Source organism: Pongo abelii, chromosome 17 (assembly GCF_028885655.2).
Source record: "Pongo abelii isolate AG06213 chromosome 17, NHGRI_mPonAbe1-v2.0_pri, whole genome shotgun sequence".
In the NCBI taxonomy this organism is placed as follows: domain Eukaryota; kingdom Metazoa; phylum Chordata; class Mammalia; order Primates; family Hominidae; genus Pongo; species Pongo abelii.
In genome coordinates, this window is record NC_072002.2 from 41,419,219 (window position 1) to 41,434,192 (window position 14,974).

At 36.1% G+C, this 14,974-nt stretch overlaps 1 protein-coding gene and 1 long non-coding RNA gene across 4 annotated transcripts in view; one reads left to right on the forward strand and one right to left on the reverse strand.

Annotated features, from left to right (window-relative positions):
* The window catches only part of LOC129051525 (uncharacterized), a 195,846-nt gene extending 181,271 nt beyond the window's left edge, over nt 1-14,575 (forward strand). Inside the window, exon 3 of the long non-coding RNA XR_008515881.2 lies at nt 12,800-14,575. This is a non-coding gene — a long non-coding RNA (uncharacterized LOC129051525). The remainder of the gene's footprint in view (nt 1-12,799) is intronic.
* Nucleotides 1-14,974, reverse strand: part of CHST9 (carbohydrate sulfotransferase 9) — a 278,955-nt gene that overhangs the window by 251,023 nt on the left and 12,958 nt on the right. The window lies entirely within an intron of this gene.

Sequence of the window (14,974 nt, forward strand, 5' to 3'; positions counted from 1 at the left end):
CCTGCTGACACCTTAATTTTAGCCCCTGTCAGACTTCTGACCTACAGAACTGTAAGATAATGCATTTGCATTGTTTTAAGCCACCAAATTTGTGATAATCTGTTATAGCAGCAAAGAAAACGAATACAGTACAATGCCATTTGCAAAGGAAGACAGCAGTAAAATTGCTTTGAATGGGTAAAATCCTGCTGGGATTTTTTCACATTTTTCAAATGGTTTCTCAGATGCAGTGTTTCATGGGCTATTCCTGTAATAACTCAACTGTTCACTGTGTTTTGTCATACAGAAATACAGAACACAGAAATATATCGTTTTTCTAGACACTAATTTATAGGTGCTTCCTTATACATCTTGTTGCTTTGATTTTCTGTATAATTTATTTAACAGGTATCTTCTACTTTTAGCTGTTGTGATTAAGATTTAATTATAATTAAAATTTTTAACAAGACAACCCTTTGCCCTTGTTTTAGAAGAAAAAGTTTTAAACTCATATTTTACATTCTAGTATTCAGTGTAGAGTCTTTTTTCATTCTAAGCAACAATAGTCTATCTTTAAAGACTGCACAAGCTAAAACCAAAGGCCTTTGTACACATTTGCATTAGACAGTGGAAAAACACAGAGGTTATTGCAAAATGATTTGTTCATCCCATCCCTCAAGTCTGCTTGTTCCCCATTCTAAAGATTTCAAAGTTTTAAAGAATTTCAAACCATTAAATTTGGGTGAAAGAAAAATATTATATTTGACATTTGTTTACACATAGTCGCAAGAATATGTAGCATGCACTTACATGCCAGTTAAGCATCATCAGGATCAATGTTAACCAACATATGTTGAGAATCATCATTGCATTAAGTAACATGTAAGGTACATCTGGACTCAAATTATATTTTATTAAAGAGACCAATGAAGATAGAGATAGAAGATTTTAAAGGGAGCCCTTTAAAAATTTTTGGAGTCCTGGGATTTGTCTGTGGTGGTACAAAAAAATGGTAATTTGGGTGGTCATATTTAAGATGACTTGAAGGAGTTATCAGTGAGGGATGTGTCTGATGAGCTAAGATAACTATGGATTGGGTAAGTTGGTTAGCAACTCAAATGAGATGATCAGGTTTTAGTTATGTCATAATTAATCATGTAAACTAAGAAGTGCTGAATAAAGCTCTTGAATAAAGACCATGATTGGAATCCATTGTGTTGTAACCAATAGAAATGAGCAGGTTATAAGCAGGAAGTGGAATTAAAGGATACCGAAGTGGATGCTGTGTTGCTGCTCTAATATCCATTCTGCTCCTGTGTGTGGAAGTTGCACAGTTTAGAATGGATTGCCCCCACCTCCAGCTCCAGCGATGGGCCTGAAATAGTGTAATCCCAACAGTGTCATCCTATGCTCCTTGTCAAAATAGTTGGTTCAGGAATGACCACTTATATTAGTTTCCTGTGGCAGCCATAAATTACCACAAATATGGTGGCTTAAAACAACAGAAATGTATTCTGTTACAGTTCTGGAGGCCAGATGTCTGAAATCAAGGTGTGATTAAGGCCACACTCCCCTTGGAGGCAAGGACAGAATCTTCCTTGCCTCTTTAGGTTTCTGGTGGCTCCAGGTATGTGGTTGCGTAGATCTAGTTTCTGCCTCCCACTTCACATGGCCTTTTCCTCTTTCTTTCTTTTTCTTTGTCTCTGTCTCTGTCTCTCTCTCTCTCTCTCTCTCTCTCTGTGTGTGTGTGTGTGTGTGTGTGTGCCTTCTCTTCTGTCGTGTATCTTATAAAGATACTTGTCCTTAGATTTAGGGCCCATCCAGCTAATCTGGCATGATCTCATTGTGAGATCCTTAACTTAATTACATCAGAAAAGACTCTTTTACCAAATAAAATCACAGGTTCTGGGTGTTAGAATGTGGACATATCTTTTTGGGGTTACCATTCAACCCACTACACCAGGTGACTCAGGGCTTCTCAGGCTGCAGTGATTATTTTGCAGGTGATCTGAGAATGAAGTTCAGAGCCTCAGTTGGATGGTTATGGGAAGTAATATTTTATCTCCTAGTGAATGTGAATAAGAAAGCATGTAGTTCCTGCTGTTGCTGGCAGCTCTCTGGCTGCCTTGATGGAAGCCAGTCTGAAAAATAAGCCGGCACAGAGGAGGCTAAGCTGAGAAACCTGCAGAGAAACAGAGGAAAAGCTCTGACTGGACCCCAACTAGATCCACCCTGCCTCTGAATTTGTAAATTAGGCAAGCCAATACATTTTTATTTCACAATTTTATTATGAAGCAATTTTGAGGTATAGTGAGGGAACTAAAAATAGGCTATAGGTAGGGTACAGCATTTTTTGCAGAATAATCAGAAATAAATGAAAATAAATATGCTAACATTTCTTAAGCAGTTATTATATTCTTGGTGCTACTACTCTAAGCATTTTATGTTGATTATTTAACTTAATTTTCACAATAACTTATTGATTATTTGACTTAATTTTCACAATAATTTCTTTTCAGACAAGAAATATCATTTAAGCACATGGTCAAATTCAGGGTTCAGGGAGAGATGAGGTAAGAGGTACAGGTAGATACAGACCACAGAGGGCCTTGGTGTCTAAATTATGGTGATTACATTTGTTCTGTGGACAAGAATAATGAATAGATTTGTGCTGTGGACAAGGGAGTGGAGTGATCAGCTTTGCTTTTGGGGAAGATCACCCGGATGTGGTGTGCAAGCTGACTGAAAATAAAGAAGACCACAGGCATTCAAGTCGACAGATTAGCCATTGGCCAGGGAATCACCAGAAAAGAACTATACTAGATTATAGTCCAATATAAAAATCTTTCTGTCCTTTGGTTTATATGCACATCTTGCCTTGTTCTTGGAGGAGGTTTATCACAGCGGTTCGGTATGCAGATTCTGGAGCCTGACTGCCTGAATTCAAATCACAACTTGACCACTTACTAGCTTTGTGACACGGCTCATTAAGTAACCTCTATGTGGTCGGGTGTGGTGGCTCATGCCTGTAATCCCAGCACTTTGGGAGGCTGAGGTGGGTGGATCACTTCAGATCAGGAGTTTGAGACCAGCCTGGCCAACATGGTGAAACCCTGTCTCTACTAAAAATACAAAAATTAGCTGGCATGGTAGTGCGGTCCTGTAATTCGAGCTACTCGGGAGGCTGAAGCACGAGAATCCCTTGAGCCTGGGAGGTGGAGGTTGCAGTGAGCCAAGGTCACAGCATTGCACTTCAACCTGGGCAACAGAGTGAGACTCTGTTTCAAAAGTTAAAAAAAAAAAAAAAAGTAACCTCTATGTGCTTCAGTTACATCTAAATTGGGGATAATAAAAGATCCTACCATAAGAGGCTGCTGCAAAATAAGTTAGTACGTGAAAAATATTTAGAAGAATGCTTTGCCCATAGAAATGATCTACAATATTAAGATGTTAGTATCTTTATATTCCAGATGCTTAGCACAGGGACAGCTACACTGTAGGTAATGAATAGTTCTCTGTTGAAAGATTGGATACTTTTACTTCAAAAGACAGTCTATTTTTACTGCTAGAGAGGTTTATTCTTTCCATTCATGCCAATTCAAATCAATCAATAAACACCTATTAGGCCCAGATATGACTAAGGCCCTGTGCTAGACAATGTGGCAAAGCCAGAATGAGTAAGATTTAATACCTGATCTTCATTAGAGAATATTTGAACCTATCTCTTTATAACTTGTACTGGTTGTTCTAGTTGAGCTTTCTAGAACAACTCATAACAAATCTGTTCTCTCCTTTACATGAAAGACTTTCCAATTATTGAAAACAATTATCCTGTCTACACTTAATCTTTTTTACTCCAGGATAAACAATAAATATACACAATTCCTTCAGCCATTTAGTATGGGACATGGTTTAGGAGAATTCAATCAGTTTAATCATCCTCTCCAGACATATTCTAGTTTGTTAATGCCTTTTTGTAAATCCAGGGCTCAGAAATAGATACAATAATCCAAGCATAATTAAATGGACAAATAGTGTTATGAGAATCAGCACCATAAAAATGGTGGCTAAACTTGAATGCATCCACAGGTAAAATGGGAGAATAAAGCAGGTTATATGTTGGAAACTTGGGGGATTCTTTTAGCTCACATGACAGGAAAATACAAGATATAAAAAATAATTCAAAGGGAAAGATCATGAAGTAGGAAACATATTATAAAAAACATGTGATTAGGAAACCAAGATAGGATATTATCACACAGTATGCATGAAAACAAACTTTTAATATACATTAATAAACAAGTACAAGGAAAGGATTTAAGGAACAGTAGGAATGAGGGTTAACTATGAAATATGGCCAAAAAAACAGTGAAAAAAGGTGAGCCTGAAAAGATGATTTTGTCAGTGTCAAAAGTATTGAGAGAAAATCAAAAAGGACCAAAGGATTCTGAAGAAAGGAATTGAAAGATGAGAAATTTAGTGTCCCTCCCATTAGTTTGAAATGTCAGAAAAGAAAAAGTGTATGTGAGATATACCCTTTAACCTTAAATAAAAATAAGGTATTTTGGGTACTATGTATATAATCAATACTAATTTAAATTTTCATTTTCTGTTTCAGTGATGACAGTACATGAGTTTTTCATGTCGATTAAATAGAAGAAATTGCCTTTCAGGGGGATATAGTATAATACATAAAATCGAGTGAGTTTGGTGGGGTGTTGTGACTGAAAATAGTGAGATATTCCAAAAACAGGATAATGCAGAAGAAAGAGACAGAGACAAAGATTTTTAAAAGCTTCATAGCATTACATCTATTTTCAAAAGATCTAAAAAAACAAGTAAAGAAAAACGAGCAGCATTTAAGAGGCAATAGGCAACAGAATCCTAGAAAGTCATTTTGATCTCTCCACATACTTTGTATGAGTAAAAAGTAGTTCAGATTAGACTATTAGCCACAATGTAAAACAGAATGGATCAAGCTGGTTTTGAAATATAGCAAATATTTACAGTAAAATAGCAACATCTGCACTTAATGTCAAATAGTTAAGGCTACTTCTATGCAACAAATTATTGTGACAAATAATTTATACAAAATGTTTGGCATTGCTCAGTATTAAACAGTGTCTAGATATATTTTCTTTTTTTTTTATTATACTTTAAGTTTTAGGGTACATGTGCACAATGTGCAGGTTTGTTACATATGGATACATGTGCCATGTTGGTGTGCTGCACCCATTAACTCGTCATTTAGCATTAGGTATATCTCCTAATGCTATCCCTCCCCTCTGCCCCCACCCCACAACAGGCCCTGGTGTGTCATGTTCCCCTTCCTGTGTCCATGTGTTCTCATTGTTCAATTCCCACCTGATATATTTTCAAATAAACATTTTTATGGTGAGATAATAAAATGTAGGTAAATATAATTGTTTTGGTTATTATCTAGATAAAATGTGTTTATATGTTGTCACCTATATATTACATTATTTCTAAATTCTCCCTTCTGCTCATCACATAACAATAAAATCCTTGTAGAAGTATTATATTTATGGAGAATCCCCCTTCCTTATGCCAGATATGTGGCATAGCTATTTCTATTAATGATTAGCAATCAATACCTATTTGGAAGATTGATTTTTTTCCTTCATCATATATTATCTAGGCATCTGATGTGTTGTTACTGTAGTGTGTCTTATATAGGAAGAATAATACTGCTTTCCATACAACAGTAAAATTCAATGGCTAACATAAAACTCTATAAAACACTAGAAGTATGTGTATATTCTGAAATTAATATGATTTGTTTCTTATAGATAAAGTTTGTGAGCCACGAACTCATTGCTAGCTTCAAGCAATCACAAGCAAATATTTATTAAGTTCTACTATATGCTCCCTGTCTTACCTCTCATTTCACATTCTAGCCCATGTGTGGTTAGCCTGCAACCATTTAATAGAGAAATAGTATGGACTAAAACAGCAGAGGTCCTAATCCAGAAATCTTGGTTTAGAAAAGAAAACTAAATTAAATCCACAAAAATATCTACTGACAAGAAACATACAGGAAGCTCTTAAGGCATTTGCAAAAACCACACCAAACAGTGCTCATATTAAAATTTCAAAGTAACTGCCTAAGGTAGTTACTGAAATAAATATAGATATATAGAGAAGCATAGAATAATGCCAGCAAATCAAAGCAGAAATAATATATAACTCTGAAAATTAACATTCCAGAAAAACAAGCTTAAAATACGAAACATGTTAAAAAACTGCATTGTGAAACTTTAAGGATACTATACAATTATAAATAATTAGTGATAATTTTAGTGTTATGAGTATGCTGGTAAATTTTAGTTAGTTTAGTTAACTAGTCAATGAAGAGAATTTCTAGTAAAATGGGGGCATATTAGATTCATGCATTGATCTCTACTCCCTCATCAAACCTCTCTAGAGGAAATGAATTAGAAAAGAAATACAGTTACAAAATATAGGTAAGAGAAGAGAGAATTTTACAAGAGAGACATCACAAAGTTTTATAAATATGGAATGCAGACAAAGGAGTGATAACTAACTTTAAAGATCACAGAAGCTGAAACGGAAGTTTTTTCATAGATACCAAAAAGAAGCAAGATGTTGTTTGCTATAAAATCCAGGAAAGGTTGACCAGGTTGCCCAGAAGAGGGAAGGCGAGAAAGAAGGCAATAGATTATCAGAACAGAAGCAAGGCAAAGAATGCGGGGACAAAACAAAACAAAGTAAAACCAAAAAGTTAAAATAACTATACGTTAGAGCCTCAGAAAGATAAGAGAAAATATTGGTTCCACCAAAAGAGGAAAGGCCCTATATTTAATAAAAAGACAAGAAATCAGAAAGAAAAAAAAAACGCTTTTGCAAATGAAAAATATAACCAAGTGAAAAACTCAACATATGAGTTGGGAGATAAGTTAAGGTAATTCTTAGAAAGTAAAGCAAAAGAAAAAAAAGATGGAAAATTGAAGAGAGAAAAAAGCCAGGATATTGGATTAATTTAAGAGATTCGACATCTAAGTAATAGGAATTTCAGACAGTTAGAAGTGAGAAAACAAAATGAAGAAGACCATTAATGATATAATGCAAGAAAATTTCAGGGAACTGAAGAACATGAGTTTCTAGATCTAAAGAGATCACTCCGAGTACTTAGCAAAATGGATAAAAAAATAAATACATCACAGGACATTGTCTTGACATTTCAGAACACTGGTAATAAAGAAAAGTTTCTATGTTGTCAGAGAAAAACAAACAGATCACATGGGGAGGATCAAGAATCAAAATGGTGTTAGACTTGTCAGTAGCAACACTGGAATCTAGAATAAGGCAATGGAGCAAGAATGCTTTCAAAATTCTCAAGGAAAACAATTATCACTTAAAATTCTATTAAATGCTACCAAATTCTATCAATGTGTCAATCAAGGTTGTGTGTGTAAAATAAACATTTTCAGACAAGTTCTCAAAATATCTACCTCTCGGAAAGATACCAGAGGACATAACAAGGCAAGGGAGTTAGATGACAGGAAGAAATGGGATGCAGAAACCTGATCTGAAAAAGGAGAGACAGAAAAGAAAATTTTGATTGGTTGGAAGGATGACAGCTGTGTAACAGGTGTAGAGGGCAAGTATTTCAAATTGGAGCAGAACAGATGCTTGGGAGACTGTTTGGAAAGATAAAACTGGCAGACAAGATGGTTTGTCTTAAAATCTAGACAGAATATTTAGACGATGAAGAGCTTGCTTGGATAAGTGATACAAACTTAGAACTTTGAGCAAATGAAAGAGTAAGATGCTATTAACTTCAGGGAAAATAGAAAATGCAGAAAAGGAAAAAATTAGATGAAGCTGCACAGCTAAATCGTGGATAACATTTACATTGTCATGATAATGAAAGCACTGACTCTAAACAAAATGGCATCACTATAATGGAAGAATAGGAGGGTTGGAAGGACCAGGACATACATGTATGGTTGAATGAAGAAAGAAAAATGACTAAATCCTCTTGTCCCATGGTGGGAAGTCAGTAGATAGAGCCTAAAACTAAAATATCAAGTTCCAATATAGATATTGTTGAGAGACAAAAGTAAGCACCAAATATAAAAGTTCACATGACTCATAACCAGCAGAGCCAGAATCCAAACATAGGCTTGTCTGTCTCCAAATTACATTGTTTCTGTGTCCCCTGCTAATAAAACTTCCGTAGAGATGCCAAAATTATGAAATGTATCAAAAATTTGTTTTAAAGGACCTAATTTTTTATTAGTTACAAAAGGGGTTGATTAAATAAATGATAACCTAAGTAACTTAGTGCTACTATCTTAAGAAAACATTGTATTTTCTAACACTGGCAAATAGTTTTTCATCTTTAACCCACATCTAAGTGCTTACAAAAGTGGACATCCACACTGAAATACCACAGCCACGTAGAACTTCCTTTTTTAACGGCTACAAGTTCTTGCTATCATAAAATATATCTTCTGAATTCCTGACCCCTTTGTGACATTTTACCTGCAGACTATTTTGAAAGGCTTCACAATCCTGGCTTCCACAGTGGTGATCATTGCTTTTTCAACCTTTAACAATCTCATCCCTTTCTCTTTCTTCTGTCTTGGAGTTCTACCCTTCTTTCTCTTCTCTGCTTAGCCCTCCAAAAAATGACCTAATTTCTCAAACAGGAAATCTCAATCCGTATTTCCAGTTCCAATAACTCATCTGTTCTGGTCTCATATTTCTAAATGCCTACTAGACATTTTCATTTGTATATTCCACCATTTCTCACACTTCTTAATTTGTCCAAATTTCTTATGATCACAAACAAGGCTCTTCCTGATCTAGCTGTTGATCACTTCGTTAATTTTATCATTCATATCTCTCCCTCAAACTCTACTCTCCAGCAAAACTAAACTATTTAAATTCTTAAGAACTATCTGCATTCTTTTTTGTCTCTGGACACATGAACACTCTCTCCTTTCTTTTTAAGATCCTCCACCAACCTTGGGCTGATCTCTGTTTGTTCTTCAGAACTCATCTTTGAAGTGATGCTCATAGAATCCTCCATGCCCAGGACAGTGCCTTAGACATAGTGAGTGGAACAGAAATATTTATTGAATAAAAAAATAAAAAGACTCTTGGGTAGATGATCTATCTCTAGATAGTCTCTTCAGTTCAAAAGAAATAATGGTGCTTCATTAATCTTTCTTAAACATTGCTTTTTAACTATTTTTCATTTGCCTATGTAGGGGAGGAAAAATTTTTTCCTCTACTGTTTTAGGGCTTTTTTCTTTTTCAGATGGACCTAATAATTAAATTGGCCTAAGACAGATCAACAGGAGAAAAACATACACATTTATTTAATATAAGTTTCATGTGGCACAGGAGCCTTCATAGGGAAATGAAGACCCAAAGATGCAGTCAGTGATGAACATATGCACTGAATTAGACAAAGAGTAGGAAATTAGGAAAATGTGACACAGCAAAGGAGCTAGGTAGAGTCCTTAATTCAGTGGAGAAATGACTAGGAGCATAAAGATTAGTCTAAGTTTGTTTGCACAGATTTTCCTGGGCCTCAACTTCTTGTTCTTGATGATAGTAAGAGTGACGCTTTCCTTCTGGTAAAGTGAGGACATCTTTCTCTTAGGAATTTCATCTCCTGCTTTGGAGAAACAGAAGAAAGGTCAGAGTGATCTTTTTGCACCTGCTGCTTTTCAGATGCTTTTAACTCACCATAGTCAATTTGCCAGAGTGGCTTATTTTTAACTCTTCACCTAAAAAGCCATGAAGATCCTTATTTAAAGTGGAAAACTCTTACGTCTGCCATTCTAGCTTCTTCATAAAGTGGTCACTATACCTCTGCAACCTGATGTCCAACTGCCCCTTCTGGTGTACTGACTCCTGGACCCTCCATGCCCATCTCCATATCCATCAATTTGTTTTTGCTCTCCACTACATCTGTCATAGAACTTTCTTCCTTTCTGATTCTCAGTCCTAAAACAAATGGCTCAAGGCTGATGTCCCTAGAAAGTCTGCTTGGAGTTACTCTAGCATACTCTGATGATAACAGCAATACTTTAGTTGTCATACATCAAATATATTTTCAGGACCTATTATTACACAGGCAGTGTTTAGGTATTGGGATACAAAAGTGAGCAGGAGAAAAGAAAGAAGTTATAACAAATTGAACATATGATTATAAAGTGTGACAAGTGCTAAAATCAAGGGGTAAGGTAGAGAATATTAGGTAAAGGGCACAGGAGACCTCTTTGGACATTTTGGTCAGAGGAAGTATCTTTAAGAAGGTGATATCCAAGCTGCGATCTGAAGTATGGGAAGGATCTAATCATGTGCAAAGTTGTAGTGAAGGAAGAGAGGTTTCCAAATAGTGAATCCCCTATGAAAATGCTCTGAAACAGAAAAGAACTTAACACATCCCAAGAACTGAAATAAGACAGTATGGCTGGAGCTTAATGAATGAAAGCGAAGTGGTCATGAATGAACTTAGAAAGATAGGCAAAAAGCCTATCAAGTCTTTGAACGCAATTCTAAAGGGAAACAGATAGGCATTGAATGGTCATAATCAGAGGAGTGAAAAGATTATACCTACGTGTTTTTTTTTGAGACGGAGTCTCGCTCTGTCGCCCAGGCTGGAGTGCAGTGGCGCGATCTAGGCTCACTGCAAGCTCCGCCTCCCGGGTTCATGCCATTCTCCGGCCTCAGCCTCTTGAGTAGCTGGGACTACCGGCGCCCGCCACCACGCCCGGCTAATTTTTTGTATTTTTAGTAGAGATGGGGTTTCACTGTGTTAGCCAGGATGGTCTCGATACCCTGACCTCGTGATCCGCCCGCCTCGGCCTCCCAAAGTGCTGGGATTACAAGCGTGAGCCACCGCGCCTGGCCTATACCTATGTTTTATGATCATTCCTATTGCTGTAGGAGGAATACACTGAGAAACGAAGCTAATTAGGAAGGAGGCTGTTTTAATCTACAAATACAGATAATGCTGATGACCTGGCCAGGGTAATACCACTAGAGATAAAAAGAAGTGACAGAATTTGAAATTATTTTTTGAGATGACATTTATGATATAGGGAAATTTTTGAAGGAGTAAATCAAGAGTTCAGTTTTGATCTTGTTGAATTTTAGATATTAATGAGAAAACCAAGTAGAGGTATCACGTAGGGAGTTGAATATGTAAGACAAGGTCTCTGTGGTAGATAGAATTACAAGAGAAACCTCAATAATCCTCTATAATCCCCTCCTCTTGAATGCGAACAAGACCTGTAATTCATTCTAATGAATAGCACATGAAAAAAGGTAAAGAAATTTTACAGAAATAATTAATGTTCTTAATAAGTTGACTCTGAGTCAATGTAAAGGGAGATTACCCTGGGTGGGGCTGACCTAATCAGTTTAGCCCGTTCAAAGAGGGTCCAGAACTTCCCTGAAGTTAGAAATGATCTCCTGCTGGCCTTGAAGAAGCAAAAAACTACATTTTGAACTTCCTATGGAGAGGGGTGTCCCCTAGGAGTTGAGGCCGTCAGTCGTATAGCTGCAAAACACAGAATTCCACCCACAAGTTCAAGCTTGGAAGATGACTCTGAGTTTCAGATGAGAATAAAACCCAGTCAACAGCTTGACTGTAGGCTTGTGATATTCTCAGCAGAGAATCCACTTAAGTTGTTCCCATAATCTTAACTCATAGAAACTGACATGATATATGTATGTTGTTTCAAGCTGCTAAATTTACAGTAATTTATCACACAGCAATAGAAAACTAATACAAGCTCACAGGAGAGGTCTAGGCTGAATACATAAATTTAGAAGTCATAAGCATATAGATGATCGCTACACTTTGACTACAAAATTAAATTTACTAGAAATATAATTCTAAACTTATATGCACCTAATAGCATGGCATCAAAAAATATAAGGCAAAAATTGATAGAACTGTAAGAAATGGGTAAATCCATCGTCAGCATTTTTTAAATATACTTCTTTCAGTATTTGATAGAACACTCAGACAAAATTAGCAAGAAAATAAGAATATTTGAATAACAGACTTAAAAACTTTACATAATGGACACACATAGTATACTATTTCTAAAATGTATAAAACATATATTCTTTTTTTTTTTTTTTTTTTTTTTTGAGACAGAGTCTCACTCATCGCCCAGGCTGGAGTGCAGTGGCACGATCTCAGCTCACTGCAAGCTCCACCTCCTGGGTTCACGCCATTCTCCTGCCTCAGCCTCCCAAGCAGCTGGGACTACAGGCGCCCGCCACCACGCCCGGCTAATTTTTTTTATGTATTTTTAGTAGAGACGGGGTTTCACCGTGTTAGCCAGGATGGTCTCGATCTCCTAACCTCATGATCCTCCCGCCTCGGCCTCCCAAAGTGCTGGGATTACAGGTATGAGCCACCATGCCTGGCCAGAAAACATATTCTTTTAAGCAGCAAGAAGCAAAACCAAGCCAAGCAACATATATTAGCAATATGAGTCCATTTTTATAAAAGTCAAAGACAGGCAAAACTAGACAAGATTTGCTTGAGGCAGGTACATATGCAAAACAGGAGAATCCTTAACACCAAAATCAGGAGGCTGGTTACCTCTTGAAGAGAGAGAATGAGAGGAGAACACAGAAGGTATGCTGAGACAATGGTAAATTCCCTTTTATTTTCCTTATTCTATTTCCCTTTGCAATAGATGGGATATGAGCAGAAGTCATACACACATCTTCAAGGCCTGGTCCCTTAAAACATCCTATAAAATTCTCACATTATCTCTCTTTCTTTCATCTGCAGAGGAACCAGGGGATGACTTGGAGGCAGTGAAAGGTGACAGAACTGCTAAATGGAAGTAACCCACGTCTCTGAATGACTTCATGGAGCAGAATTTCTCCACTGATCCTCACGGAATTGTGTCATGAATGTGAAACAGGCCTTTATTGTATTAAATGCCTGAGATATTTGGTTGGTCAAATCTCCCCTGATTAAGCAGTTAATCTCCCCTGACAAAAAGTAGGACACTTCAAAGATACTGGAAAAATTCTTTCCCTTTAGTGTGATAGTGAATACATGGCTATTTATCTTTTATTATTCTTTAAATTGTCAATATATGTAATTTTACTTTAAACATTAAATAAAATATTTAATGCAAAAAAGTGGCAACTAGAACTTTGAAACTTCTGCTATTGATGAAGTAAAGGCTTTTTTACTCTACCTCCTTTTTTTGAAAAAAAGAAAACAAAAATACAAAGTATAAAAACCACTAACTGTCAAGCATACCTGCTAAATTGCGTAAAATCTAGAGGGAGAAGAACAAGAATCGACACATCTACCTTCAAACCTTGAGCTTAATATAGATTTTTGTACAAATAATATTAGTCCCAAAAGGCTGTCCAGCAAATCTTACTGGAACAGTGGGACATAAATAGGCTATAAGGAAGGTGTATGTTTTCCTACTGAAACTCAGAATAATTGGGGACATCAGGCTGAAGAAAATAGCACACTCTCCTATCATTTTTATTAGCTATGTAGTGGTCTCCCAGATGAGGGTACTGTGGGAGAAAACAGAAAAAAAGGCCATGACTACAAAATCACAACACAGTGTTAGGGGCTTTGCATGTTTCCAACTTGAGGGTAAATGAAATAAACTTGGTGACAGAGGATATTCTAAACAAGACCCACACTGGAGCTGTAGGCTCCCCGTGTACAACAACTCCTGCCATTCCACATCATTAGTCCCCTTCAAGAATGGAAAACAATCAAAAAATGGCTTATGGACTAGAGGTGCAGGCAAGAGGAAAGGATGGGTATGCGGAGGACATGGATTAAGCACCAAAGAATGCAGGAGGTAGCATTACATGAGTCCTCCTAGAAGAAACTCCTTGATCATGAAATCTATTTATTCATAAAATAAACTAAAATAACTCAAAGAGAGAGGAGTGAAAAGACTGGTTTTGTGCACTGATTACATTTAAATATGAAAATATGAAGCATAATAAAAATGTAACCAAAATCTAAAATGAGGAAAGGAAATTGAAAGATTCTATATTTCATTTTTATTTTCTTAGTATACAGTAAAACTGACTTGGTGGGGAGCATACAGTCCTATGAAGTATTGTAAATGTACAAGGTTCATAAAGAGAACCTGGTTGTTTTACATTTTATTTTACCACAAAAGTGTTTTTTCTAAACTGGTCAGTAAATACCACAAAAGGCAAAACAAAAAACAAAACAGTTAATCATTGAGTTCTACATGCAATATCAGGAATACTTCTCAGGTAATGATTAGGTATTTATTTATTTCCAATAATTATGATTTTCAGTGTAATTTTGCTTACTTCTGAAGACAGGTTTTATAGTTCTACTTTGCTGTTTCTTCTGTGATTGCAATGTTTTAATACACGCACAAATAAAACAGCTTCACTCTCCATTGTTTTACTTGTCCTTTCTGAGACTTTAGGTAAAATGATCTATTAAATACCATGAATGAAAAATGGTTATGTACTTGGTCTAGAGGTCTGCATTCTGTTTGCAGGGAATTCAAATATACTTGTAATATCTAGAATTATTACCCAAGGCACAGTCTTTTACATGGATTTATTATCAAAAGGTTACATTTGTGCAAAGTCTTATTATCATATTTGTATATTCAATAAACTTAGAGTACAAATAGCTTCCAGCTAATAATTACCTACACAAATTGCTTACATAGCTGTTTTCTTTTAATGTCAAATTCTGTATGGAAGTCCACCTTTCATACTGCTATAAATTCAAACAACTTTTAACTTATGTTATTCATGGTCTTGGAACTTTTTAAGAATATCTGAAATAAAAATGTATTAACAGTTTAATAAGATAACTAAATGTGATTTTACCCAGTTTTCTTGGATGTTGAAATTCTTAGTGGTATGAGTGTCCTTTGTCTTACCACTGATATAAATATGAGTAGCATGGGAGTGGGAGGGGGATGGG